The sequence below is a fragment of the Puntigrus tetrazona genome, chromosome 11 (genome assembly GCF_018831695.1).
Source record: "Puntigrus tetrazona isolate hp1 chromosome 11, ASM1883169v1, whole genome shotgun sequence".
Taxonomy (NCBI): Eukaryota; Metazoa; Chordata; class Actinopteri; order Cypriniformes; family Cyprinidae; genus Puntigrus; species Puntigrus tetrazona.
The window spans coordinates 15,375,155-15,387,701 of NC_056709.1; the positions used below are offsets into that span (position 1 = coordinate 15,375,155).

Sequence of the window (12,547 nt, forward strand, 5' to 3'; positions counted from 1 at the left end):
CAGAGGGGCGACTGTTCCCGTTCTTTGGCGGGGTGGGGGACTTTTTCATCTCTACTCATGCATTTGATGACAAACATCTACAGTTCACTCGCTTGTGTTGTTTATAACAGGCTTAGAAACGCTCAGCGTGCATTTGATGCTTAACTAAGTTATGCGTTTTTGACTATTCATTTTTCCTCAATATCCTGCACTTCCTCGCTACCAAATAGTAGGGTTTAGTAATAGGTTTAGTAAACTTTGGAAAGCTATGGCATGGAAAAAGTGTCTTCTGTTTCTGTCGTGCGCTTTTTATTTGAATGCAAACACAAGGCATTTGTGTCTGGCGCAATCCGAAACACGTTCCTCACAGCCTGGTGCTGAACCTTTACAAGAATAATACACCCGCATTATTGCTAACGTATGCCTGATATGTTTGCGGTGACGTCATTATGACGTTCAGAATAAGGTAATAACTATTGCGCTCATATTAGATCGTTGTTGGTTAGAGAGAATGGGACATGACAGTATTAAAACGTTTAGCTAACGTCCCCATTGGGTTATGATTTCTGAACATTCCTTATACATTTAAACTTTAGGGGAACATTCCGTTTGTTCATTTTTGGAATGCAACTTTTGAATCTCTGAACATTCCGATGCAAGTAATAATGAACTAAAATATTATGGCGAAAAATCATTCCATGAACAACGTGCAAGCTAAAAAAAAAAAATCAGAATTTTTGAGAACATTATTTAAGGGATTGTTAACCCACAAATGAAAATTCTGTGTGACTTCCTTTCTTTTGTTAAACACATAACAATATATTTTGAAGAACGGTAACCAAAAAGGTGACAGCAGCCATTGACTCATAAAGATTAGGAACAACTTGAGGGTGAGTACATGATGGCAAAAATGTCCTTTTTTGGTAAACTATCCCCCTGTAAAGACCGCTCAGTTGAGAATGTTTGTTCATAACTTTGAAAGAACCTTGCCTGTACGTTTTAACCAAAGTTCTGAGAACGTTCCCTATTAGAAGCGAAGGCTTTCAAGTGCAATTTATTTGTTCACTTAAACTATTTATCAACTGAAATAAAAGAATAAGTGGGAAATTATGAACACGAATGTGGGCGAACTATTTTCACCTTCCATTAATTTGTAAGCTAATGGTTTTTAAATCCTTTTATGCAGTACACTTTGCTTACAATGGGCTTTACCCTGAGTTTAAGGCAAGCTGCTGTGTATTTTCCCACTGAAATGAAAAACGGCAACAGACAGGTGTAGACACACCCGGAGAGATTCATTGACTGGGTTTGCATGACCAATAATAAACTGATGGTAATTAAAAAGTTGACATATTCTAATTATTTTTGAGTCATGTAAAACGCCTTATTGCCTTAAGCCAATATTCCTGTTATCGGCAAATTCGACACTATATATACATATTATAAGTATTGCAAACACCTTAGCTGTTCTCTAAGTATCGCAAACAAATGTAGAGATTAATATATTATAAATCATGCACCATAGAAGTCTCATGACCTACACTTTGCATTGAATGATCTGCGTGATTCGTTTTTTCCACCAGATTGTTATTGTTGTATATAGTACTTGTTGGAAACGAGGGGTTAAGCAGAATATGGACTTTAATTAGAAAACATGGACATTGTTCATTGATTGTCCCTCTCATGAGATTTAGCTCTCCAAGCCTGTCTGCACCTGTTCTCTGATTTGCTGTGTGTGTGGTCAGTCCTGTTCTCCTCAATAAAGCTTTTGCCAACAAATGCAAAGCAGAGAACTATGTGGTTCGTGCATTTGCTCCTATTGTTGTGGAAGAGAAGGAAAAGGGACATAGACAATGTTTCCAGGATGTTGTTAAAATAAGTATGGTGACTCACAGGGTAGAGTCTGATCCTGGGCTCATGAGGAAAACATTATGAGGACAAATATGAACTGCGTTCCTGTTTTGAATCGACATTTTGAAAAACAGTGCACTGATACGTGAGCTGGCATGATGTCATATATATATATATATATATATATATATATATATATATATATATATATATATATATATATATATATAATGTCCAACATGTATCAAGAAAAGTTCTCTTTTTTTTCTTTTCTGAAAATCACAATATAATTTACTTTTTCAATTTGAAAGGTAGTATTTTAAGTATATACACATATACACATTAAAATATTCTGACGTTTACCTAAATTTAAATCATTTCAAGAATTTAAAATTATTGTTATTATCATTGGTGAACAATACAATATCTTTTTGTAAGGAAAAACATTTATGATAAATTTTCACCATATAAAACTGTGAACATCCGTGCATTGGGACAAAAATCAAATGCAAAATATGCATAAAAATAATGAAAAATAGCAAAAATAAGTTTAAAAACCATTTTAATAGGGCTGTCGCATAAAGAGAAAAAAAAGGTGTTAGTTTAACAAATAACCACCCTCTGGACATATAAAAAACCCCAGTTACATCGTACAAGTGTCACACTGTGCCACATATGGCCGTATCATGATGTGTCACGCCTGGAAGTTTTAAATAAATGACTTACCATTATCAAATTAGTGAAGCATTGTAATGTAATAACGGGTTTAATAAGCACCAAAACCATACGAGTGTCCACAAACCATTCATGAGTGTAAAATTAATGATTAGGTTCGAAGTAATCAATCTGAAGTAATCAGAGGCATTTGATTAAATCGACCTGGCAGCGGTGAAACTGCTTTTAGCTGTATTAGCTGCAGAGTGATTCTCTCTCTTCTGCTCCCACCCACTCCTCTTACTCCACCCTCTCTATCTCTCCGTCTCAGAAAGTCATCTCGGTGCACAAGACAGTCGAGAGAGCGAGCAGAACAAGACAGGGCAACCTCGAACCGGTGTAAAGGACAGTTTGAAGAAGGACATTGTGTGTGACCCATCGTCTGTGGCCCCCGGGAGAGCGGCTCTGCTTTCGCCCGATGCAGAGATCATCTATCAGTTGCTGTAAGTAGCTCTAGACTTCTTTTATGTGTCTGACTCTCAGTTGTAGCTTTCAGCTGTTCTTATGTCCTATTACGGGACCCTCAGTCGATCTTCAACCTATTAGATGTTTATCGGATGTGACACAAATGGACATGACATGTCTGTTTGGTGTCCAAGCATTGTTTGAGACACAGTAGACAGGAAGAAAGTGTGCTGTTTAGCTGATATCAGTCCATAGTGAAATGTGATATATTGCCTTTTGTTTACAAGGCATTAGTTTTTTTTTTGTTCTTGTTTCAATTGCGCAGTTTTATTAATAACACCACCAAACAGACATTGCAGTTGACAGAGAAAGACAATGCAATATAATACTAAACATTTAAGTGACAATTTAAGGACCACAAAGAGCATATATCATAAAATATAGCGGCTCTGCAGAGATTTGCACATTGTTTTATGAAGACGTGTGTCAATGTATTGTGTAATGAAAAAGGCTTATTAAAAAAGGGGCTAAAAGAGGTCTTCTCATCTTAATGGCATCATTTCACCAGAAAATGTAAATTCTACCATAACTAAACCAGTTGTTCCAAACCTCTCTCTTCTGCAAAACATAAAAAGGAGACATTTTGAAAAATACTGGTTACCAAACATTAGTGACCAGTGATTTCATTGTTCACTTTTTAGAATATATCGGTTTATGTTCCACAGATTTTCCAAGATTTTTGGAATTATATGAGAGAGAATAGTAATTTTTTACGTTTTGACAATCTATTTGTATTTGAAATTGATCAGTAAAAACTTTTGCACTGAAGATGTCTAGTTCAAGTAAATGCTGGTCTTTTAAACTTAGTCACCGTCATGATTTCCACAGAAATATTAAGCAGCAGCCATTTTCAACGTTGATAATAGTTCGTTTTGAAAGGATTTTAAAATATATTAAACTAGTAATATAGTAGAATTTTCTATAGTAACTTTATCCACTTTGGCTTTGTTTATCCAGTTCACTAAAAGCAGAAGTTATCTGGAATATTATATTTACTTCTTTCTTGTAGGCAACAGCGAAAGCAAATCAGATCAGCAGCAGATCACCTTTATAAATACTGATGTCATTTGATACACGAGCATAACTTTGACCTCTTAAACAGAGATCCCTGCCCAGCTTACAGCGCGTATCATGTTTTCGCTTTCACTGTACTGTATCATTTCAGGCCTCATATCATTATCATCGTCTTTATGAAAAGATGTTTAGAGGAAGAACTTGGATTAAGCGCAGCTTTTTGACTTCTTATTTGCTGAGTTCAGGAAAGTGCATCAGTTCAGAATCAGCACATGGGAAGTTTTTTATTATTATTCATGTCCTCGGGTTAATGTGTAACATGCACCCAGTACACTCTTTGTGAGGGATGATTTACATTGAGGTAAAAGCCCGAACAAACCACACGTGGGAGGAAAAGGGACGGGCAGATAGAAGTGATGTCATATTCTCTGCTCTGAGCCAGTTGGACTTCAGAGCTGTGTAAAAAGTTTGGTCTCAAGCCTATTCTGACCTTACTGTGATCATCGAATGTCATTTTTGCACTCACGTTGTTCTTTGCATATTTAATTATCTACATATTTTCGAAAGTCTCGTTGAAAGGCTCTACATATGGCATCATTATTTACTTGTGCTCTTTTCTTGTTAAACCTGTTACAAGAGGGTTTTGCATTTTTTCTGGAGGTCTTAAAAAGTCTTGAAAAGGGCTTACATTGGAATGCCTTACATTCATGCCACTGAATGCTTCATGCACCGCAACAAATGAATGTCTTCTAAACCTCCTTAAATAAATAATTTTGCTTCAGATGCAAAATGAAGATGAAGTCACAAAATGACATATTCATGCTTAAAACAAGAACAAATATCTGTCAAATATCAGATTAGCAGATATCCCACCTTGATTTAATCATAAAAAAAGTAACTTTAATTAGCGTAATCAATTCAAAAAAATGTAAAGTAAATGCATTTTCCTGAATGAAGAATCCTAGACATTTGCGTTAGAAATCAAGACAAAAGTACCTTTTTTATGCTAGTTTATTTTTTGTAAAATGAATTCAATTGATTGGAAGTTCAACTGTTGCGGATAACTAATTGAAAAAAGACTTGCGTAACTGTCCAAAATGTATCTTTACACCTGTAAAGACTTTGTTGAACTATTTCTCCTTTTCCATGTACAAAATACTAGCATACTGCTTTGGAAAATAATAGTAATAATAATATGTTTAGCTGCACATTGCATCAGCAGTCTTTTATTTATTGTATATTGAGCTCATAATCTTATTAATTCAGCTCAGAATTGGAGGCTTTTGTACGTTTATGATTTGAGTGTGTGCAGGACCGCTCGTAGGCAATGGGGATTGTTTGTATAGTCGGCACACATGATCAGATACAGCAGTGATAGGAGAAACGTATCTATCACCGGAGGGGCAGACACAGAAACACCTGATATTGCTTCTGAGAGCCGACATCATCACATAACTTAAGTCTGCGCAACATATTTGTAAAATTAAATTAGCTGTCCTCTTTTAAAGGTCGCGGATCTTCAAACAGAAGGTAATAGATGATTCCTTGTGCATTTTTAGTTTTCTGCATCTCTGCAGGGTGAAAGAGGGCTAAAGCGGAGTTCTTTATGGACGTATCTTTCAAAATCGTCATTTAATCTGTTTTGATTGCGCAGATTGCCTTATTGTTCTCATTATATCTGTATCCAACCACACCTTTGTTGGTGTGTCATGGTTTATTGTCGGCAATCGACCCACCTGATCCAGGCGATGCAAATTATAGGAAAGCATTCTTGTAACTGCCAGTATTTTAGTAAACTTGACCTTGTAGTTCCTTGTTTTCCTCGATGCATTTCCTTCCGCTGATCAATGCCTCATATGTTTTAGAGATGTAAAAAAAAATCAGTTTTGACTGTGGTAGATATTGATATGTCACTTTGGTTAATTTGTTGATATTTGATCTTCTTTGATTTATTGAGTATATTTTGTCAAAAGCATTAGTTCTACCATGTGCCAGTTTCATAATCTATCAATATCCTGCATAATACACATGCAATTTTCAACTAGTTTTGACCTGCCTTAGCTGCCATCTGGATCATTTTAAAGAGATTTTTGGGGGGGCAAATTATTATTTTTTTTAATCATTTTTTTAAATCAGGGCACTTGGGCTATAACAAATGTGCCCAGAATGGATATCAATTTATTATATTGGAGTTTTGTCTTATTTTCTGTCATTAAAATCCTGGCACCTTGACATACTGGCATCAACACTGGCCAATGAAAAACTCCTATCAGTCAACTAATCTATTTACTGAAGGTGAGAGAATAAAGGACAACTGATTTTCACTGAACACTTTGCAGGAACGTGGTTTGATTTTGGTGGAAAGAAAAATTGTGTGACTTGTAGTTAAAACGTGGTCTGCAGAGTAAAGCAGAAAGATCCAGAAAAAGTGGATTAGCCTTGTATTATTTGTTCATCTCTATACTAATTCTTTGTGACTTAGTGATAATGTGTTCTTTGTGTTTGTTGCAAAGTGATTTGTAACTACTCCTGGAATAATAATAGCGATCGTTTGACACTGTAGGCGCATTTTATACTTTATGAACTTTATGAAACAAGCTATTGTATGCATGCGCATAGATGTATGTGTGTACGTGTTTTATGCCCATGAAAGCCCTCTGACGGATGCATCATGTGACCAAGCCGCACGTTCACAGTCCTCAGGTTTCCTAGGAGACGGCCGGTTCAGAGTGCATGTCGCATTCAGCCAAACACATGCTTTCTGAACATTGAACTTGCCCCTCCTCCCGACTTAAGCTGTAATTCAAGTGTGTCTCTTCTGATAGGCTGAAAAAAGACTTTCTTTGTTCCGCCTGTCTCTCTCTCCCACTTTCTCTTGTTTTATCACTCTCTCTCTCTCTCTATTGGCCTCTCTCTTTCCCTGAGATGAGGAGAGCCATAGAGGCTATGTGAAAGGACACACGTAGGCACCTCCAGCAGGAGTTTGGTTGGCAGTGAGTGTGGTATTGTGTACACTCACCTTGAACTAGCCCACAGTCTCTGGCTGAAAATAAGAGTGACTTTAACGCCTGGGTCAACATTTTAAAACTAATAACAAATATGTTTTGTAACGCAAAGTTTGTTTAGAGTGAGGTATTTTTGTCAGCCAATCCGGAAGCGAGCATCACCCTGGTTTCCCAATAGGATTTTTCCACTGGATATGCAGAAAATATGCTCTGTGACCAACAAAGGTTTACGTTTCTTGCAAGCTTAGAGGTAAAAATGCCAGAGGTAAAAAAGCTAGATCTAAATGTATTGTTGAATTATTATCTTGTATCTCTGATAAATATTACCAGCTGTAAGCATGCTCACATGAGGCTTTTTTTGCAGTGACTGTGCTGGTCCAAATCTGAAGCATGATTCCTCTGCAAAGCAATGTTTGTTTTATTTAACCATTTCTTTTCAGAAAAATGGTATACAAATGCTCTGTCAACTTTAAATGTTTTATTTATTATGTATTAGAATCATTTGATTTATTTATTCATCAAAGTACATTTTTGCTATTTTATGTACATTTAGCTAAAAATCTGTTCATTCTTTACAAAAATCTCTGGTTCATTACTACTCGTAAAGCTATTACAAAACAACAGTAACCAAAATAGCGTGAGCTTCCCAAAAGTTTGTTACGGTATGATAATATTTTAGCATAATATTACCTTTTATTGTCATAAAACGTGCAGCCTCCAAATATACTATTATACATGTGATATATTCTCACCGCAGGGTCTCTGCTTCCGAACAGGTCGTGGCTCATAAGTCATGCATGATTTTATTAGCCACCAGGTGAATTATTGAAACGTGCATCATGACATTTAATACTGGATCTGATAGACATTTTCACTGGAAGACTTTAAGCTGAACGTAACACTGCCGTAGTTAGGTGAGGGCCTATCTAGTTTCACATCAGTAGCACAATACAATCAATGGCCTGCTTTTTTAGTGACTCAGTCTGCATCCTGAGCATCGTTGTGTATAGGGGAGCACACAATCAGTTCATTAATATCAGTGTGCATCGCTCTTTCTTTCTTTCTGTCCAGGTCAGGCCACATGAGGACGCGTGTCTGTGTGTTTTGCACCCATTCTCTGATCCAGGCCTCAAGCATCCATCACCCTGAACCCCAGCAGGCCTGTCACGCTGTCTCAATCCCCTGATTCTGACTCTTCTCCTGCTGCGTGCCTCTCCCGGCCCTTCCTGGAGACCCCAGGGCCCCTCACCCTCAATGGAGAGCAGGGAGAGGGATGCGGGACCCTCGGCCCGGAGATCTGCCCCGCTCCTGGGAACCTGAGGGAGGAACGTCCGCCGGCACAGGGCTTCCATGATGTCTCTACTCTCACAGGTACAGTAAATAGTTTTTCTGGGGCGTGATTGTTCCTAGGATGCATCAGTCTCAAAATATTAAGATTAAGATGCAGCAGACGGCAAATACATTTAAAATGTCACAGATGATTTCTATTACAAATAAATGCTGCTGTTTTGAACTTGAAGATAAAGCTGAAAAGTAAACAGCACGAGCGTTTTTACCATCGGTGATAAGAAACTAGTGCTGTCAAACGCTGAATCGCAATTAATCGCATTCGAAATAAAAGTCATGATTAATGGTTTGACAGCACTACAAGAAATATTTGAGCAGCAAATTAGCATATAAGAATTATTTCAGAAGGAATAAATATACTACATGTATTTGTAGTATGTATGTATTTGAAATATACTACAAATGCAATTACATATTTGTGTAAAAAAAGCTTAAATAAAAAGCTTTTTAAACTGCCTAAATTTGTTCAGAGAGGTTAATACTACATTGTTCACATGTAGCCTTCAGCATTTGTTTTTTACCACCTGCAGTTTACTGATATGGGCATGTTTTGTTACCTTCACAACAGACAAAGACAGGAAAGCTGGAACAAACCATGTTATCTTAGGAAGTACCTATATTGGTGCTGCTTTCCAATTATACTCCTTCCTAAACGCTCCATGAGTGTGCGCTCTAGATTTATTAATAGCATTCAACTCTTGGAATATGATTTTTAAACCATTCTTTCGCAGCTACCAGTAATCTAAACCTAACCGTTTTAATCAATAACTGACTGGCTCGTAACATAAATCTTGCTTTTTAACTCGAAAGATACCTTGTGTATGATATTGGAGCAGCTGAATTTCTCAGTCAGGCCGCAGAGACATTATATGAGTATTTTTTATCGCTTCAACTAATGTGAGCTATTAAATGACGCGACTTGATAATTAGATCATTTGAGATCATGTGAAAGGTGAATGGGCTGTGAATGGTTCCCGTTCTGTCGATCGCCCACAGACCTGTGCTCCAGCCTGGATCTGCCAGAGGTGGAGATCGTCAGCTTGCTCACAGAAGAATTGCCCAAATACACTCTGCGGGCGGACCATGTGTTTGGGTACGAGCACGACGACTGGCTGCACACACCTCTGCTGCCACAAGAGGCTGCTCTTGGACTCACTCAGGAGCAGATCGAAGAGACCCTCAAGTACTTCCGTGAGTCCGCACTGTTCTGTTTTACTGTATACTGTCAAATCCAGCCATTTTAAAACTTTGCAAAAACTTGAGAGTGATATATATATATATTTAAAGGCAACTGACGACATACTGAAGCGTGTTTGATTGTGCTAAAGTGGAACTGTACTTCAGTTGCACTTTAAATATCTCCCCGATATTTATGGTATTATTCAAAAATCATACAATACTCACCAATAGTGACATTAAGTGACGCTAAGAAATGTGCACTCCATATGAAGTTGTTAAAGTCTCAAGCGATATGTCAGTAAACAGGGTAATATATTTGAGCCATACTAAAAAATAAATACATTTTTACTAGGGTCCACATGATTTCAGCTGTTCAATTCATTCAAAATTAAGATTCCGGGCCAGAATTGCATTAGCCATTTCAACTGCTAGCTGTTAATATTATGTACTCCACCTCCTACTACAATTGACATAAAACTATCAAAAATTAAATCTAATTATAAAAACAAGTACAGATACTGATAATACCACTGCTTCACAAATTAATGCAACTTTTATGAATTCTAAACACAATCGGAAAAAGTAAAAAGCAAAAAAACAAACCATGCTTGCATAATTTTAATCTCAGCACAACTTTCCAACAACTTAAAAAAAACATTTTCCCTGAAAGTTCGAGTTAGAAAAACTTGCAAGAGTGAAAAATTAATTTACTTAAATGTATTTGAAATACATTTATTTCATACTAAGTATACTACAAATAAATGTTCATATATACTTAATAAAATGCCTTGCATCTGTACCTATTATTTTCCAAATGTGATATTGTTCAGTGCTTTGACACAATATGTATTGTTTAAAGCGCTGTATAAATAAAGGTGATTGATTGATTAGTTACTTTTAGTAACTAATAAAAGTATTAGTTACTAAAAGTCTGCAAAATACAGAACAACCAATTTTGTGCTTAATGCACTTAATAAAAGTTTTGTGCTTAATAAAAGTAAATAAAGTTTATTAATCATTTTTACATCAGTAAGTCTCGAGATATATGTCAGTAAATATGAATAGATTTGAAGTATACTTAGTATGAAATTAATTTGTTTCATATATATTGCTTTTTTACTATATAAGTAGGCTACTTAGTAGATACTTTTATCTGTTTCATGCGCAAGTGGTGTTTTTATGATGTAGTACATAAAAATGTTTTTTTAGCCAAAACATAACCATAGACCAGGCATTTAACCAAGAATCGTCTTCACAACAACAGAGGCAGAGGTGTCATCTCTGCTTCATTGGTTATTTAATTAAGGAAGCAACATATATCATATCAATGTGGCGGTACAGCCTGACTCGAGTGCCACTGCGACTCTGCCAGAGTAATCCCAGCCTCTTCCCTTCCTCCTGGAGCACAGATGCAAATACCATCAAGAGGATTAGCTCCTCGCTGCTTAAGGATAATGAGACGTTCTGCTGTTCTCAGTGGCTCCTCTCTCTCTGGCCTGGCAGACAGTCAGCCGCTCTGACGTTTACACCAGCACTGCAATACCTGTCTGTTGCTCAGATTGGCTAAACTTAGGTCGCTGCAGTTTTGGGAGCGCCTTATATATTCTCAAATAGGTGTTTCTTGACATTTAAAGAAATAATTCACCCAGTAATTAATATTACCCCAAAGCCATCCTAGGTGTATACGACTTTCTTCTTTCAGACAAACAGTTTAAAAAAAAAATGATCCAGGCTCTTACAGGTAATGCTGGTGGATAGTGGGCATTATTTTGATGCATCATTATTTGATATCGACATTATGTGGATATATCGGTCATAAAACTGGTAAGTGGTAAACACATGCCTTCTGAAGCAGATTTATCATTTTTAAAAACTCTGTCTGTGTTCATGTGTTTTGGAGGAGGCGTGGCTTTGGACATTGATTGTTAAGAAAGGGTGGGATCTTATTCTTTCAAAATCTAGCATGCTATTGCTGGCTTCCCAGAAATCACCTGTCATATGTTTAACAGGACTGAAAAAAATCAGTCTTTAAAGTTTGTTTCATGGCTTTGATTTCTTGGCTTCGTAAAACTATCAATGATTGACCACAGGACTAAATGAAGGCAGTAACTTACAGTAGATATACACTATCATTCATTTTTTACACAACTTAATACTTAATCTTTAATATTTTGCTTTAAATTGATCAAAAGACATTTGCAATGTTACAAAATATGAAAACGTCTACTTTTAAACTTTCTAATTATCAAAGAATCCTGAAAAAAAATTGTTCACGGCTTCCACAAAAATTTTGAAGTAATAAATTTGTATGTATTTTATTAAGGGGGAAAAATTTGTACGAATTCACTCACACAGTTTTATATGATTTTTCTAAACATACAGGTTTGGTTAGGCGTAGGTCATTTGTACTAATGTAATTGTAAAATAAGTATGATTTAGCACAAATCGTATGAATTTGTACCAGTGAGGTCAGCTCATACATATGCACGAATTGCCATGAGATGAGGTTGGATAATAATTAATATATCCTTCATGTTAGAAGGATTTCTGAAAGATCACGTAGGACTGAAGACTGGAGTAATGATGCTGAAAATTCATCACATTAATATATTAACAGTAAAAAGATTTCTTACATGGAAAATAGCTGTTTGAAAATTGCCATAATATTTCACAGTTTAAATTTCACAGTCTCGGTGAGACTTCTTTCAAAAACATTTTTGTACATTTGACCGACCCCCAAACATTTGAACAGCGTGATGAGCCAGTGTTTATTTTGCGCTTTTGAAGTGATGGAAAAAAGGAAACAGATCGCTGTGTGACTGCTCTGATTGACTTACGGTGGTGCTAATTTAGCTTTAATCCGCTTGGCATGGAAACATGTTCTCATACCTGCACCGATCTCTTTACGTGGGCTGTAGCCCAAACACAGCTGTTATTTCTAGCCTAAATATCTCAGTATGTACTCTGTAAGAGATTTAATTTGTATTATTTTT

The 12,547-nt window shown here is 36.4% G+C and overlaps 1 long non-coding RNA gene across 1 annotated transcript in view; it reads left to right on the forward strand.

Moving 5' to 3' along the window:
* Positions 1–8,295, forward strand: part of LOC122354565 — an 8,496-nt gene extending 201 nt beyond the window's left edge. The window contains exons 2-3 of the long non-coding RNA XR_006252123.1: positions 2,816–2,987; positions 8,100–8,295. This is a non-coding gene — a long non-coding RNA (uncharacterized LOC122354565). The remainder of the gene's footprint in view (positions 1–2,815; positions 2,988–8,099) is intronic.
* The last annotated feature ends 4,252 nt before the right edge of the window (positions 8,296–12,547 follow it).